Here is a 16,423-nt window from a genome sequence, read left to right as displayed (position 1 = left end):
GTTTTTTTTTTTTTAATATAATTGATTAATCTTTTTCACCCTCTCTAAAGTACCTCTGAGAAATCATTATTTTTGCCTCACAACAAAATAAGACAATCAACAAAATGTTTGCCTATTTCTGACATTTAACAGAACAAATCAGTAACTGAATCGGTATCCCCTTAATATTTGTGCATTTTCTGCAATACCAATCGAAATATTGTCTTGTTTTTTGATTCAATGGATTAAAATGAAATAAAAAAAACAATGAAAAATGGATTAAAAATAGATTCTTTGATTAAGTGAAAAAAATCAACACATTTATACAATTATCAAAATAATTGTGAGTTGCAGCGTGATGTGAAATCCTTACCCAAACCCAAACTTTAATAGCCTAACTGTGTCTGCAAACCCTAATTCATCCATCTATCCATTTTCTTTGTCGCTTATCCTCACGAGGGTCGCGGGGAGTTGGAGCCTATCCCAGTTGTCAATAGGCAGGGTGCAACCTGAACTGTTTGCCAGCCAATCGCAGGGCACATTTAGACAAACAGCCGCACTCACAATCACACCTAGGGGCAATTCAGAGTGTCCAATTAATGTTGCTTGTTTTTGGGATGTGGGAGGAATGCCCGGAGAAAACCCCCGCAGGCACGGGGAGAACATGCAAACCTGAGTCCTGAGAACTGTGAGGCCAACGCTTTACCAGCTGAACCACCGTGCAGCCCGTAAACCCCAATTTGCCACCCTAAACCTGACTTGAACCCACAACCTCCTTTGAAACCCAAACCAGACTTGAAAACCTCATTTTAAACCACAACTACAACTTCCCATAACAATGCCAAAGCTGTCCAACTTATTTTTTACGAATCATTTCTCGCCTTATGACAAACTAGTGATCTACATATCCAATGATACGGGTCATAGATACAGGGTTCCAATGATGCAGATATCCAGTGATACGTTGCCACTGACAAATGATACTAAGATGCGGGTATCCTGCGATACAGGGATTTAGCTCTGAAGGTGCCCCTGGATACTTTGCCACTGATACATTTCTGAACATAATGATGTCCATTAATAGAGTTGTCCAGTGATACGTGTAGCGACTGATAAATGTTGCTAGGGAAACCGGTGTCGAGATACAGTTGTATAAGTCATATAAGACGGCTTCAAATGATTATTTGAAATAGGTTGTTTTAAAAAAAAAAAAAAAACTGAAAGTAAAACTGATATTACCGAAAAGAGAAAAACACTTCGGGACACCGTTAGCACGTTTTCTTTCCACTTCGAGCCTTCGGTACGGTTGAGGAATGTTAACATCCTCCTATATGTTAAGCGTGAGACCACCCGCCTTCGGCGTCCCGCCGCGACCGCAGAGTGATGCGCCAAAGGACGGCAGGAAAACCGCCACACTTCTCTCCGTGCGCTCATTAGCGCCCGATAACAAGGTGACAAAGCTCGTCGGAGCTTTAACGGGCCCTGTTTATCCCCGACATCGACGTGTAATGTGACAATGTTGACTTTCATCACCTCCGCGCCAGCCAGTACATCATCAAAGCGAGCCGAGCATTAAATGGACGTGGCGGAACAGACCGAGGGAGTGGTTTTTACGGCGCTTTTAATTGTCAATATAAGCTAAACTGTGTCACGCTACACTGGTGGAGGATATTAGTACATTTTACTATCGATTTGCATGAGAATTTTCATGCTCCTTTAGCCTCATTTTAGAATGTGGATGTGAAAGCATCTGATTCGATATCAGTTGTGAAAACGTGACAAACTTGTTCAAAGGTACTTTGATATTTAAACATTTAGTTACTATTTATTCTCTTTTGGGCTGATACGGCCCAACGATACAGGTGTCCAGTGATGCAGATACGCAATGACAAAGGTATCTAGTTATATGTGTTCTATGATATAAGTCTTCAGTCATACAGGTATTCGAAGATACTTGTGCCAGTGACAGTGGTGTCCTGGGATGCGGGTGTACAGTGATACCAGTATACAATTATACAACTGTGCAGTCTTACAGGTGTCACACGATATGGGTGTATATTGACATAGATGTTTTGCTACAGGTTTCCTTTGAAATCAGAGTTAAACTGTCCAAAATTAAAGGTGCACAATCATACAGGTCTCCAGGAATAAAGCATTCCAAAAACCCTCCGGTTTATGCGTTGATGCGGCTAATTTGTGCATTTTTTTCCTAACGGCCGCAAGGGGCCACTCGAGCGGGAAAGGTAAGAATGAGACCGGTGAAACATATGTGCCGAGGAAGTGACTTTTACCGGCCCTGTTACCGCTGCGCTGCGTTAACCGGCCCTGTTAGTGTTAGTGTGGCACTGGTGTTAGCTCTAGCTTTAGCTCAGCCCTAGCGTTAGCATTAGCGCTAGCGCGGCGCCATCATGGCATTAAACTCTGTGTACCGTTTTTGTAAATATCTCTAATGCGGGTTTCACTGTGGGGACTTTTGGCTTTTACACAGCTGCGACATATGTATGTACCAAATAGTATTTCCTTTACAACTGTATTCTGTGAGGCTTATCACCAGGTGGGCTTTGTAGGCCGGGAATTACGGTAACTTATATGTTCCGTGGTGCAATTGTCCACTCAAACAGGTGTCCAATAGTGCAGGTAGCTACTGATACAGATGTTAATGTTGATACAAGGACTCCACTAATCCAGTATCCAATCATATAGGTGATATACTGTGGTGTAATTATATCAGTTTCCAGTAGTACAAGTGTCCAGTGATACAGGTATTTAGTTACTCATTAGTCCAATGATACTGGTGTCTAGTGATGCATGTTCCCTTTGAATCAAAACAGGTGTACCTTCAATAAAGTACAAGCATACAGCTGGCTATAGAATAGGCATGTGATACAGGTGCACCTGTCTAATGATACAGGTGTTCATCAATATAAATCTCGAAAGATACAAGTCTCCAAAAAATAGGTGTACAATGATACAGGAGTTTAGTAACGTAGAAATCCTTTACTACAGGTGTACCTGTCCAGTAACACAGGTGTCCAATGCTAAGCTGAGTTTCATGTTTATCAGGATACATATGTCCAGTACTGCAGGCGTTCTGTGTACGCAGTTTTGGTCATTTGCGTTTCCTGTTGGATTAATTGGATATAAAGTTGTCTCATATTTGCTTTCTTAGTTTTTAATGCTTCATTGCTTATGTGATGTATGCAATCGAGAGGCCCATTGGGTGGCATGGAAACTTTGCTATGATGTACTTAAATGGCTACTGTCATGAAATGCATGATTTTTAGTATGTTATTAATGAAAAAATGTCAGCCAATATGGGCCCATGTGGTTTTTTTTCACCACAAAACATGATTTTGACGCATACAGCTTTTTGTAACTCCCGCCATGAAAATCCTCTCGAGGGATTTGTTTTCGAGAAGAAGCAGGAAGTGACGTAAAGGACAGAGGCACCCCCGTGTGTTTATACAGCTACCACAAAAATAATAGTTTGGGGGGGGACCACGTAATCGGTCTCTCATAACGTAACAAAAGATCCGCGTACGAAATGTGTCGATGTGCGCGTCGGACGGCGTCGGGCTGCTGCGTCACTTCGCCAGCGAAGGCTGCGGTTTGGGCTCGCGGACGGGGGCGGCTCTGAAGAACCCAGCCGAGAATGCCTCACTCAGCCGCGTGCGCGCAGAAAAGCGCCCTGGCTCAACGGTGTTGTTCATTGCGTACTGCGGCAGCTATGAACAACCCCTAAAGCAGCACGGCCACACTGGCTGGCTTGCGATGAGTCGCGATGGCTCATCTCCGGGACGGGGATGCGGTTTGGCCGTGATCGCATATCATCTGAATATGGCTCGAAACAATAGTGTAATATTGCCCCGAGGGGTCGAAACAATAATGTAATATTGCCCCGGTAACTTCACTCGGTTGTGTGGTGTTTTCGTTTTCAAAAATAGCTTCCGTGTCAGACGGGGCGGGTTTGTCTCCCGTAGTTCGGGTGCAACGCGTGTTTTCATTGGTGAATGTCGGGGTGACGTCACGTACAGAGAATGCAGCCAATATGGCGACCACTTGGATTTCGTAGAATGACACTTCCGCAACTTTGCGCATGGATGACATGCTCTCCGCTCACATTTATTTTTTCGTATAGACATTTAAGTGAATAATGAAACATGTATTTTTCATGACAATCTCTATTTTAGAATGTTTATAGGGATGAGACTTGGGCTTTAATGTGATGCAATCAAGTTAGATTGGGTGCCGTGGAAACACCAGACAGTGATGCAGAAGACAACATCAAGAGGATGGTGAAGACATCGCAAAGAGTCACATGGACTATTTTTGTCACGGTTGCTTTGTTGTGATGCGGACCACGCTCAGGAATACAAAAAAAAAAAAAAAAAGTGGAGACGTGATTAGAGCGAGTTGGATATTGTGAAAGAGACACATCCCACGTTCTCCTCGCGAGCCAGAAGTTCCTCTTGTCTTCCTTCCTTGAGAATTTGTACTTTAAATATCCTATGCTGCTTAAACCTGACATTTCCTTCAAAAAAAAAAGGTGCTCCTGGCCAATATTAAAGGTGTTAAATGGTATTGGGGTCTACTAATAGTGGTTTCCAGGGATACAGGCCTTTCGGGATACACATTTCTAATGATACAAGTTTACAGTCTTATCATTGTCAATTTAAGTTTCTCGATTTTCATTGTAAAACACGAGTCGTCACGCAGTGTACAGTTCTTTAGCTCCGCCGTGATGTTATGTCAGACTGACACAATCAAAGCTTTTCTTCTCTTCGCATCTCGGAGAGAAGAAGAACGTCCTGGAGGTGAAATACTTGCGTGTCAACTTCGCCCTCATTTGTAACATTTTCGGCTTCAAAGCGGGGGGGGGGGGGGGGATGCGGTTAAATCGGCGTGTTCTCCTCGGGGGGCACAGCAGCGAGGATTTGAAAAACAAAACAGACGGTATGTGAAGGGTAACTTTCTTCTTCTGTCAGATGAAAATGATTCCATGTGTTTGCTTCATTCGTTCACAAGACCAAAAAAAAAAAACAAAGTGCAAGTTCTAATTTGGAGTTCCCCAGGGACCTTTACTAGGGCCTCCTGTGTTTTACATGGAGCTAAAACAATCTTTTTTTTTCCACTCAATTAATATATGGATGAGCGGCACAGTGGATCAGCTGGTAAAAGCGTTGGCCTCACAGTTCTGAGGTCACGGACAACCTCGTGTGGTGTTTGCATGTTCTCCCCGTGCTTGCGTGGGTTTTCTCCGAGCGCTCTGGTTTCCTCCCACATTCCAAAAACATGTAACATTAATTAGACATTCTAAATTGCCCCTAGGTGTGATTGTGACTGTGGCTATTTATCTCGATGTGCCCTGCGATTGGCTGGCAACCAGTTCAGGGTGTACCCCGCCCCCTGCCCGTTGACAGCTGGCGTAGGCTCCAGCACTTCTTCCGCGGCCCTCATGAGGATAAGCGGCTAAGAAAATGGATGGATGGATAATGTGTGTATACCACATTTTATATGCAATTGTAGTAATGGTAAATCGTCCAAGGCTCAGGCTTCTTTGAATGTGTCACTCAAAAATGAGCATTATCCGAGTCAAGAAGTGTCTGAGAACGGCCAAAAACAAAGTTTTTTTCAAAATGAGTTAAAGGTAAAGTCAATAACACTCAGTAAACCATACAAACTATAATTTAAAAGTGCAACCACATCAGAATACCGTCAAAAAACAAGTCAAGTACTGTTAAACTGTCAATAACAAAGTCAAATACAGTTACATCGAAGTCCAAAAGTGTTTTTTGATTTCGCCTACTGCGACCATGGTGTCAAAGTTTAATGATCATTTTTGAGTTTTCTCAGAAAGGCAGACTAGTTGCATCTTTAATCATTGTAATTATTATTTGTACGATCCGAACCAAGGTCGGCGGAGCGGCATCGCGGTTTGCTTGTGTTTTGAACCTCGTTAGGTAGCCGTGTGCGAATTGAAAGGCCTCGTCACTCAAGTGCATGTGTGCGCGCGTGAATAATTAGAAGATGAAGTGGCTCCTCTTTTCATGGCAAACACAAGCCGACTGAATTCCCTTCAATGACTCATTATCAAAGTTCTGTGTGAGGCTGGCGCGGGCACAAAAGAGCCGCCGCTGATGTTCAACCGCATTCAAATGAAAGATTTCAAGAACACGTCGCAGATTCACCTGCAATTTATGTCAATCACTTCCATTTTTCTCCCCCCCTGACACCTGAGACCCAAAATGCGCTTTTAATCCACCGGTCCTGAAGCCCCGTGAAAGCCTTCGGTGCAAGTCTCCGGGGAAAGTCGTAAAATCATTGATAGGTCAAGTGGTAGGGTTGCAGATGTGGAAAATTTTTAATTTCCAAGGATACACTTGTAGGTCCGATAATGCACGTCAAAAGGCACAGCAGTTGAGCAATACAGGTGTTTAATCAGTTACACGGTTGTGTATCGATACCGGTATCCAATGATATAGGTGCTCAATAGTACACACAGTATTTTTGGAGTGGTATAGTTGAATGACCGGGAAGTGGCATTGATGAGTAAGGGAGAAGCTAGAAAGGTACAGAACAGAATGAAAAATGAAAAGACAGTTGGACCCGATGATATACCAGTGGAGTTATGGTTCAATAGAATACTAGCAAGAGAAAAGATCCCACAAGAATGGAGGAAAAGTGTGCTAGTATCCATTTTTCAAAAACAAAGGCGACGTTCAGAACTGTGGAAACTCCAGTGGAATAAAGATGATGAGCCACACAATGAAGTTGGGGGAAGTTAGTGGAGGCTAGACTCAGGACAGAAGTAAGTATCTGTGTGCAACAGTATGGTTTCATGCCTAGAAAGAGTACCACAGATGCGTTATTTGCCTTGAGGACATTCGTGGAAAAGTACACAGAAGGTCAGAAGGAGCTACATTGTGTCTTTGTAGACCTAGAGAAAGCCTATGATAGAGTACCAAGACAGGAACTGTGGTATTACATGGGCAAGTCCGGTGTGGCGGAGAAATATGTTAGAATAGTACAGGACATGTATGAGCGCAGCAGAACAGCGGTGAGATGTGCCAGTAGAATTTAAGGTGGAGGTGGGCCTGCATCAGTGATCCGCACTGAGCCCCTTCCTGTTTGCTGTAGTAATGGATAGGCGAGACAGATGAGGTTAGACTGGAATCTCCTTGGACCATGATGTTCTCGATGATAGTGATCTGCAGGGAAAGCAGGAAGCAGGTGGAGGAACAATTAGAAAGATGGAGGTACGCACTGGAAAGGAGAGGAATGAAGATTAGCCGAAGTAAAACAGAATATATGTGCGCGAATGAGAGGGGCAGAGGAGGAAGAGTGAAGCTCCAGGGATTAGAGATACCGAGGGTGGACGACTTCAAATACTTGGGGTCAACAATACAGAGCAATAGTGAGTGTGGGGTAAGGAAATGAAGAAACGGGTCCAAGCGGGGTGGAACAGCTGGCAAAAGGTGTCTGGTGTTCTATGTGAAAGAAGAGTCTCCGCTAGGATGAAAGGCAAAGTTTATAAAACAGTGGTGAGGCCGGCCATGATGTACAGATTAGAGACGGCAGGAAGCAGAACTGGAGGTGGCAGAAATCAAGATGTTGAGGTTCTCGCTCGGAGTGAGCATGTTGGATAAGATTAGAAATGAGCTCATTGGAGGGACAGCCAGAGTTGGATGTTTTGGAGACAAGGTTCAAGAGAGCAGACTTCGATGGTTTGATCATGAGGCGAGAGAGTGAGTATATTGGTAGCAGGTTGCTGAGGATGGAGCTCCCAGGCAAAAGAGTGAGAGGAAGACCAAAGAAAATGGTTGATGGATGTTGTGAGGGAAGACATGAGGACAGTGGGTGTTAGAGAGGAGCATGCACGAGATGGGCTTGGATGGAAAAAGATGACATGATATGGCGACTCCTAACGGGACAAGCCGAAAGAAAAAGAAGATAGTTGTCAAGGAATCACATTAGTGGTATACAAGTGGTATAGGTTTATAATACAAAACACACAACAGTCATGTACCACATCCAATCACACATTCAGTAGGTACAATGCTAGAAGTATCCAAAGATACTAGTGTCCAGTGTACAAGCATCTCCTGATACTGATTCAACATGCAGTGTACCGGTATTAAAATTACGTTTTCGAATGATACAGCTGGGCGGCATGCTGGCCTCACAATACTGAGAACTAGGGTTCAAATCCCAGCCCCCCTCTGTGTGGAGTTTGCATGTTCTCCTCGCGCCTGCGTGGGTTTTCTCCGGGCACTCCGGTTTCTTCCCACATCACAAAAACACGCAACATTAATTGTAACCTCTAAATTGCCTCTAGGTGTGATTGAGAGTACAGTTGTTTGTCTCCATGTGCCTTGCGATTGGCTGGCAAACAGTTCAGGGTGTACCCTGGGATAGGCTCCAGCACTCCCGTGACCCTTGTGAGGATAGTCGGCTAAAAAAAAATGGATGGATGGATGATACAGCTATATTCTTTAGAATTTTAAACTTTTTCATTTTGGGATCAGTACGGTAACGAAGCCCAAGAGTAGTTCTTGTGTCATTTATTGCAAATTTGAGCTCGATCTTGTGAGCTTTCCCAGATTTTCACATTTGTTATTTTTAATAGGGAGTCACAAGGTTGTCCACGCGTGATGTTCGTCGTCACGTGCCGCTGTGCAAACACGTATGACGACGACAACAACGTCGACAACGATGAGTCCCTCGCGGCCGCCGCGTGCGTATCGAGGAGTTAGAAGAGGACTAATGCGGCGCATCCGGCAGGCCGCGGCTAATGGCCACATTTCATGCGTGTCCACCCTCCGTCGGGAAGAGGGAAAGAAAACACACAAACAGTCAAGTACTCTGACCTCATTTATGTGCTCATTCATCTATTTATTTATGGAAACGTGGAGATTAATAATGATGGGAAAAGACATTTGGGGAGCAAAGGAAGTACAACGCAGACTTAGCATTAAAGTGATGAAAGCATATCGGACACTGTATATAAGATGGCCCAAAGATTGTTAAGATATTATAAACAAAAAAATACAAGAACCTTAAAATCTTTCCCAAAACACAGAGGGAGCTGATGCAGTGATCTTAAAATTATGATTTTAATGTGTTTATGCCCCCCTCTGGTCTTCATCAGCACGCAAGCGGGTAAATTCTGCAGTAATCGTCGATTAGTTTTGGGAAGACCGGCGAGACGGACGTACTTGTTGGATATCTTGTACATTTGATATCATAAAACGTCTCTTTGTATTGCATAACTTGGAATTACACAGTAAGTAGACATTACTGCGATGCATTTTTAATGACGCGTTTGTTCATTTATGGCAATTTGTTCCACTCGTGAGCCGCAATACTCGCATTATTAATGCTGTATTAACAATAAACCGGAAAGTGAAATTTCTTTGGAAATTGCATGCGTAGGCTGGAGGGCTCATGCTGGACTCAAATACTGGGAAGTACCAAATGGAAGACTGAAATTTTTCATGATACTGGTAAATTTGGAAGATGTTCGACTGGAAAATTGTGGAAATGTGATCAATTGTTTCGTTTTGAAGTCAGAATTGTGTGATTTGGTCCAGAACCGTGGAAGGGGGAGAGGTCAATCGTTAAATGTCTGCAATAATTTGGGATTTTGAAGTTGGAATGGTTTGAATTGGGAATCAAATGTGGAAGGAGATGAAAATGCCTCGATTATGGAATTTCAACGTGAAAGTGTGGAATTTTTTAAAATTCGATTCATAGATCCAAACACCAAATAGAGTGCCCAATGAGCTGAAATTTTTAGGTTAGAAACGTTTAAATCGCTCGACAAATGTGAAAGGAAGCAGTGTAAATGGGTGTCATTAGAATTAATAACATAAATAAATGTGTTATCCAAAAAGCTCAGTTCAGTTCATGAATCATAAACTGCAATAAAGGTGTCGTAACATTTTGCGCGTAAAGAAAGAAATGTTTTTACATTTTTATTTATTTATTTATTTTTTGAGGATGCAAGATGATTGACAGGACAATGCAAAGGGGAGCCGAGATTTGCGGAAATTAGAATGAATTTACATTTCTGGAAATAGTGTACATACAGTCTATATGATAAACGCACATTCATATGTAAATGGTGCGTTATTTGCATTTTGGATGAATGCTGAGGCACACGTGCCCACACATCTGCAACAAAAGTGGCCTTGAGGGTGGGAGGGGGCGCTGCGGAGTGTCGTTAAGAAGCGGAGAAATCTCTACGGCTTTGGTCCACGTGACCTCGCATCTTTTAGCGCTCGTTTCATCCAAAGCGTTTTTCGTTTTGTTTTCCGTGTCATCTTTTCAGTCGGATTTGTATGTATTATTTTTATTATTATAAACACAAAACCTTGACTATTTCACAATTGGCGTGTATTTTATTATTTTATTTTTTTATGATTTCTTAACTTACAGTACAAAATTTTCAATGAATATGTACATCTGACTTTGACATATTTTATAAATGCATTTATTATTTAATTTCGCCAAAGAAAATATAAACATTTAACAGCATTTAAACATCATTTTTTACATTTATTTTCTTGTTTGGTACTTGTTATGGTTTTATTTGTTAATTATTATTAATTTGTCATTCAATATGATTATCGATTGAGTTATTTAAGAAAAACAAATATACTTCATTCCATATATCGTTTATCTTATTTTCACACGTGTTATCTTTTTATTGATTTAGTTAAAGAAACACAAAATAAACCTTTGTTATCTAGAAATGTTTTTTAATTTAGGTTGTATATTTGTTTATTAGTGAATCCTTTTTCTCAAGAAAAACAATCAGCTTATTCTTCATTTATGTATTATTTCACTGTATTTAACTTGTTGCGTTTTTAATGTGGGTTACTGTATCTAATATTTTATTTAACCAAAGAAAACTGGTGCCTATGTCATCGTTTTAGTTTTATATAGAGTACTTATTGTATAGTAAAAAAAAAGATCATTTTTAGTATCTCTCTCTCTCCCTCTCTCTCTCTCTCATATATATAATGTGTGTGTGTGTGTGTGTGTGTGTGTGTGTGTACACACACCCATACGCACATTATTGTATTCATAAAAAAAAAAAATTGTTGCATTTATATTTGTGCCGAAATGTTTTTCATACTCATTTCTTCATCCATTCATTTAATTTAAATTAATTAAACCTTCTTTCCCCTCGGACGCGCTGTTTCCCTGCCCGCCTCATTTCCATATGGCATAATTCTCTAAATGTAAGCGGAACGCGACATTCAGGAATATCTTGTCAAAAAAATGGGCAGAACAGACAAACCCATTAGAATCTATAGGTTCAAGGTGAAGAGGAAATAATAGCGTGTAAAAATAGCCCACATTTGCGGCTTAATCGGGTCCTTTAAGCCGAGCGACTCTTGTGGGAGGATATTTTTCAGAGAACAAAAAAAAAAAAAAAAAAGTGATCCGTGAGGAGCCTCCGGGGGGGGGGGCCTGCTGAGACCGGTCCCCCAAATGCACTCGGTTGTGGGAAAAGACGCGATCAGTCTGTGGTCGTCGGCGAGGGCGAAGGGGAAGTTCTCAGAGGAAGAACGTTTGGGCGGCTTTGTGAAGGGCCCGAGTGAGAAAGCGTTTATGCGCGGGAATTGAAATGAGCTTGTTCCCACAGGATGAGACTGAGGATGGGAAAAGGGATTGGGGGGGGGGTGCAAGTGGGGGCGCTCCAATTATTTCTTCATGGGAAAACTCTTGAGGAAAGACACAAGATGAAAGGAGATCAAAACGCTCTTTTTTTGTAGCGTTATCATAAATACAGAACTCACAGAGGACAACGGAACAGCCGTCACATACGTGCGGCGCCGCAAACTATTCTCGCTGCTTTTGTTTACATTCAAATCTGTGCAGAATTATTAGGCGAGTCTCATTTTTTGAAGATAAATCGGATTATTTACCAATCCCAGTTCTTTAGCTTTTTCTGCCATGTACAAATCTGCTGACTATTCTTACCACTGATCATGTTCACTTCTGGACATATTCAGCAGGATCCATTTAGAGCGTTCCAGCCAACTTCCTGACAACTAAAGAACTAAACACCTGAATGCCACTTGTGGCTTCCCACAATGCCTTTCTTACCCCATTCCGTCGTCCAATTAGTGAAGCCTCCCAGGATGCACTGCAGCATTTGTCTCCATTAGCAATGCAGGTTATTGGCGGGAGGTCGGTGGGGGTCTTGAAAAAAAAACTTCTCGGGTGTAATTAGGAGGCGAGCGAGGGCGGCGTGTGCCGGGCGACCGGCGAGGGGAATTCCTCGCGGCGAGAATCCCCCGCGACCCGCCTCGGTGCTGACTTCAGCAAACGTAATAAATCACGAGCGCTCGCCATCGATTAGGCCGCCGCCTACGAGGGTGTTCTGACTGCTGCTAAGCTGGTGGGGCAGCGCTTACGCCATTAACCAGACATTCCGCTGTGGCGGAGCGGCTAAAGTGGGGTGAAAAGAAGGTAACGCGCGTGTGAAACACTTTATCCTCTCCGGGAAGTTTAAAGCTCTAAAGTTGTGATATTGACTCCGACCTGGGCCTTCCGTTGAGATTTGATCCTGATTCAGATTCAGAAACCTATTCATTTATCCCCGCTAGGCAATTAAGGCCGCCTCTTCGGGCCACCACTTTTACTTAGCAATTATAGAAACCATCAATACGAGACCCATACCTAACTTTAACATTATATAACTACGTTACATTAATTTTCCTGAGGAGTTATCATCCATCCATTTTCTTCTGCTTATATGAGGTCAGTTCACGAAGGTAGCAGCTTAACCTGGGAGGCCAAGACTTTTCTTTCCCTAGCCACTTTGTCACGGTCTTCCAGGGAGATACCGAGGCATTCCCAGGCCAGCCGAGAGACGTAGACCCTCCAGGGTGTTCTGCGTCGTCCCTGGGGCGGTGAAGAAGGGAAAACTTTGCAGTGATGCCTTCTGGAGGGATCCAAACTAAATGCCAGGCCCACCGTATCACCTGTCTTGACGTGGTAGAGCAGTGGCTCAACTCTGAGACCCCTTCTGGTGACCGTGCTTCTCATGTTTTCTTTCAGGGAGAGCTTACCCCAGACTCCCTGTGAAGGAAAATTATTACGGTCCGCGATCTTGTCCAATCGGGCGCGACCACAGGTGAGCGTGGTAATGTAGATCGACCAGTAGCTTCAGAGCTTTGCTTTTTGGCTCAGGTCCTTCTTCACGAGAAAAGACCAATACAGAGTCCGCATCATTGCCTGTGAATCTCCCACTCCAGTGTTCTCTCACTCGTGAACAAGACCCTATAAGATACCTGAAATCCTCCACTTGGAGGATCTCATTCCTGACCTGGAAAGGGCACAGAACCTTTTTCTGACTGATACAATGGAGGTGCCAATTTTCATCTGAACCAGGTAACACTTGCCTACAAAATGCTACGTTGAAAATTAAAGATTACAGCTCGACAAAGCAAACAGAACGACATCTGTAAAAAAAAAAAAAAAATATATATATATATATATATAATATATATATATATATATATATATATATATATATATATAGGCTGACTCCCAGAGATACACGGTTGAATCCCTTCTCCGTGTCCGCAGAGCATACGTAAACTGCTTGGGGAAGCTCCCATGCACCCTTAAGGACCCTTCTTTGGGTGCGCCTTGGGGCAATTTCGTCTCTCTAATTAATAACTATCCATCCATGTTCCTAGCCTCTACAGCAGGATAAAAAATAAACACGACTTCCTGATTGATCCTCCTCTCCAAAACCTCCTGAATGGACCTTACCTAGAAAGCTGAGGAGTCTTGCTGTCCAATCAATTTAGTTTTCAGAGGGGGTATTTTGAGCTGTACTTTGTCTGGTCCTTCACCGTGGACCGGTTTGACATGGGGTGAGCCTGCCATCGGTATCTTTAGGGACGCAAATACCTCCACAATGAAGCGATAGCTCAGGGCGGGGTACACACACACATACGGCACCCTCCCTGCCTGGGGAAAACTCAACCAGCTGCCACCGGTTTCAAGCTACGGTTAATTTGTGTCCAGAGACCATCGTTCTTCTTGATTTTTTTGTTTATTTTTCCCCTCATCAAACATTTAGAATACTCTACCAGCACCTACTGGACAGAAGTGAGGCAAATGTTCACTGTTTTCTATTGTGGGTTACCCAAACATCACAGCTTTTAAAGCATCCTTCCTTCCTTCATCCCTCCCTCCCTTCACCTTTCCCCCCTCGGACTGTCTCAGCAGCGTCATCCTTCCTATCTGTGTTTCTCGGCTGCGTCACGCTGCACCTGTAATGGAGGAATTAGTCGGCCCTGAAATGAACTTCTTGTCTCCGCTCTTCCTGCACGCAAAGAAAAAAAAAAAGAACTGTGGAGAAGGAAGAAGAGGAGGAGGCAAGAGCAACAAATCTGTTCTTACTCTTCACTTCCCGCTCTTGGTCTTCAGATCACTCTTGATCGCTGGTCTCCTGTCATTAATTGCTTCAAAGACAACATCTGGAACGGGAGTTGAAAAGAAACTTTCAAAACTCCTTCATTATCACGTATCCCCTTTGATGTTTCAAGCACAAAACAGTCAAGTCGGAATATTGCCTGGATCTTTACATTACAGCACCTGTAAGCAAAATTGTCCACCATTATGACGGCTTTGCCCTGTTCAAAACCTCACCAGATTTTTGAGCTGCACTCAGCAACATCGAATTTGGTAGGGAAGTCCTGTCGTGAGTAGACCCTCAAAATACTGTCAATATGCTGTGCTGATCGCTAAAACCAAGATAACTCTATTAAGGGTCTGTGATTATACCGCTACACAAAATTTAATCTAGATCTGATCCAGAATTAAAGGTTAATATGAACAATCCCATTTGGGATATCAAGAGCTTTTAAGTATATCTTAGTAAATCTCAGGCTTATCCTCCTGTAGATCCAGATGGCGTGACATATCTGGATGAAATGTGACTGTAATAATATCGTAGTTCACCACTGGCAAATGTTTGATCCGAACCAAGGTCTGCGCTCTCGAATTTGTAATTCTTCCAAATCCCTTGCAAAACGAGTCCTGTTTAATCCTCAGCTCTTAATTGGTTGCACTTGTTTCCAAATAGAACAAACCTGTTGAGTTATGTACAAATTTTAGGGTAACTTCCAGTGGATATTCTTCATAAAACCCATTCAGAATCCGAGACGAATACACAACAGAACAAGAAGCAAAATAAGGCTGTCTGAAATTAGATCTAGTGACCTGAATGATGATGTTTGGGTGGTTCAAAGTTCAAGGCAGTCAGAACTGGACATGCGTTTTCAAACAAGGTTGAGGGTTTCGAAGTAGGGATCAAACTTTGCTTAGGGTTTCAAACAACAACTTAGTATCCCAAATTACGGTTTTAAACCATGGCTACAGTTTCAAAGTCTGCTTTAAAAAAAAGGATTCAGCCTTCAGTTCCGGTTTTAAATAAAGGTTAGGTTTTTTAAATAGAAATTCAAAGCCAGTCTTGGGGTTTCATGCTAAGGTTTGGAAGGCGAGGAAGGTTAGACAAGGCGTGGAGGACTTAAGCACGGGAAAGCAAGGCCATATTCCATCCATTTTCTTTGCCACTTATCCTCACGAGGGTCGCGGGAGTGCTATCCCAGCTATCAATGGGCAGAGGGACACCCTGAACTGGTTGCCAGCCAGTCACAGGGCACATGGAGACAGACAACAGCTGCACTCACAATCACGCCTAGGGGAAATTTGTCCATCCATCCATCCATTTTCTTTGCCGCTTATCCTCGCAAGGGTCCCGGGGAGGGCTGGAGCCTATCCCAGCTGTCAACGGGCAGGAGGCAGGGTACACCCAGAACCGGTTGCCAGCCAATTGCAGGGCACATTGAGACAAACAGCCAGACTCACAATCACACCTAGGGGCAATTTAGAGTCTCCATTTAATGTTTTAGGGATGTGGGAGGAAACTGGAATGCCCGGAGAAAATCCACGCAGGCACAGGGAGAACATGCAAACTCCACACAGGTGGGGCCGGGATCGAACCTGGGTCCTCAGAACTGTGACACCAAAAACTGCAAACTAAACAGAGTTCAACACCCAACAATCAAAGGAGCGGAAAATCTCAAGTAAACCTCAAGTGGAAACGAGGCAAGACGTGACACAGAGAGATCGCGGCATGGGGACGGACAAACAAGATTTCAACTCCCATCGATGGACCAACAAGAACTGGAAAAAAGCTAAATACAAAGCTTGATGAGATAACGACGAACAACTGCACAAGCCACAAGTGGGTGGAGGGAGCTGATTGGTCAACACGCAAAAGGGGCTAAACATGAACAGGTGAAGTAATGAAATGAACACACAAGACGTGGAAAACGTGAAAGAAACCCAAATCAACCAAAACGTAGAAAACGACAAGTCTGCTAATACTTTCAGCTCTTTGAAATCAGGT

At 43.1% G+C, this 16,423-nt stretch overlaps 1 long non-coding RNA gene across 1 annotated transcript; it reads right to left on the bottom strand.

Moving 5' to 3' along the window:
- Nucleotides 1–12,876: 12,876 nt before the first annotated feature.
- Nucleotides 12,877–16,173, bottom strand: LOC133508557 (uncharacterized). The gene is made up of 4 exons (XR_009797090.1): nucleotides 15,702–16,173; nucleotides 14,410–14,486; nucleotides 14,209–14,332; nucleotides 12,877–13,074 (listed from the first exon to the last, which is right to left on the bottom strand). It is a non-coding gene; the product is annotated as an uncharacterized LOC133508557 (long non-coding RNA).
- Nucleotides 16,174–16,423: the final 250 nt, after the last annotated feature.

Source organism: Syngnathoides biaculeatus, chromosome 11 (assembly GCF_019802595.1).
Source record: "Syngnathoides biaculeatus isolate LvHL_M chromosome 11, ASM1980259v1, whole genome shotgun sequence".
In the NCBI taxonomy this organism is placed as follows: domain Eukaryota; kingdom Metazoa; phylum Chordata; class Actinopteri; order Syngnathiformes; family Syngnathidae; genus Syngnathoides; species Syngnathoides biaculeatus.
Note: the sequence above shows the minus strand (reverse complement) of the source record. Positions and strands in the feature narration are given on the sequence as shown.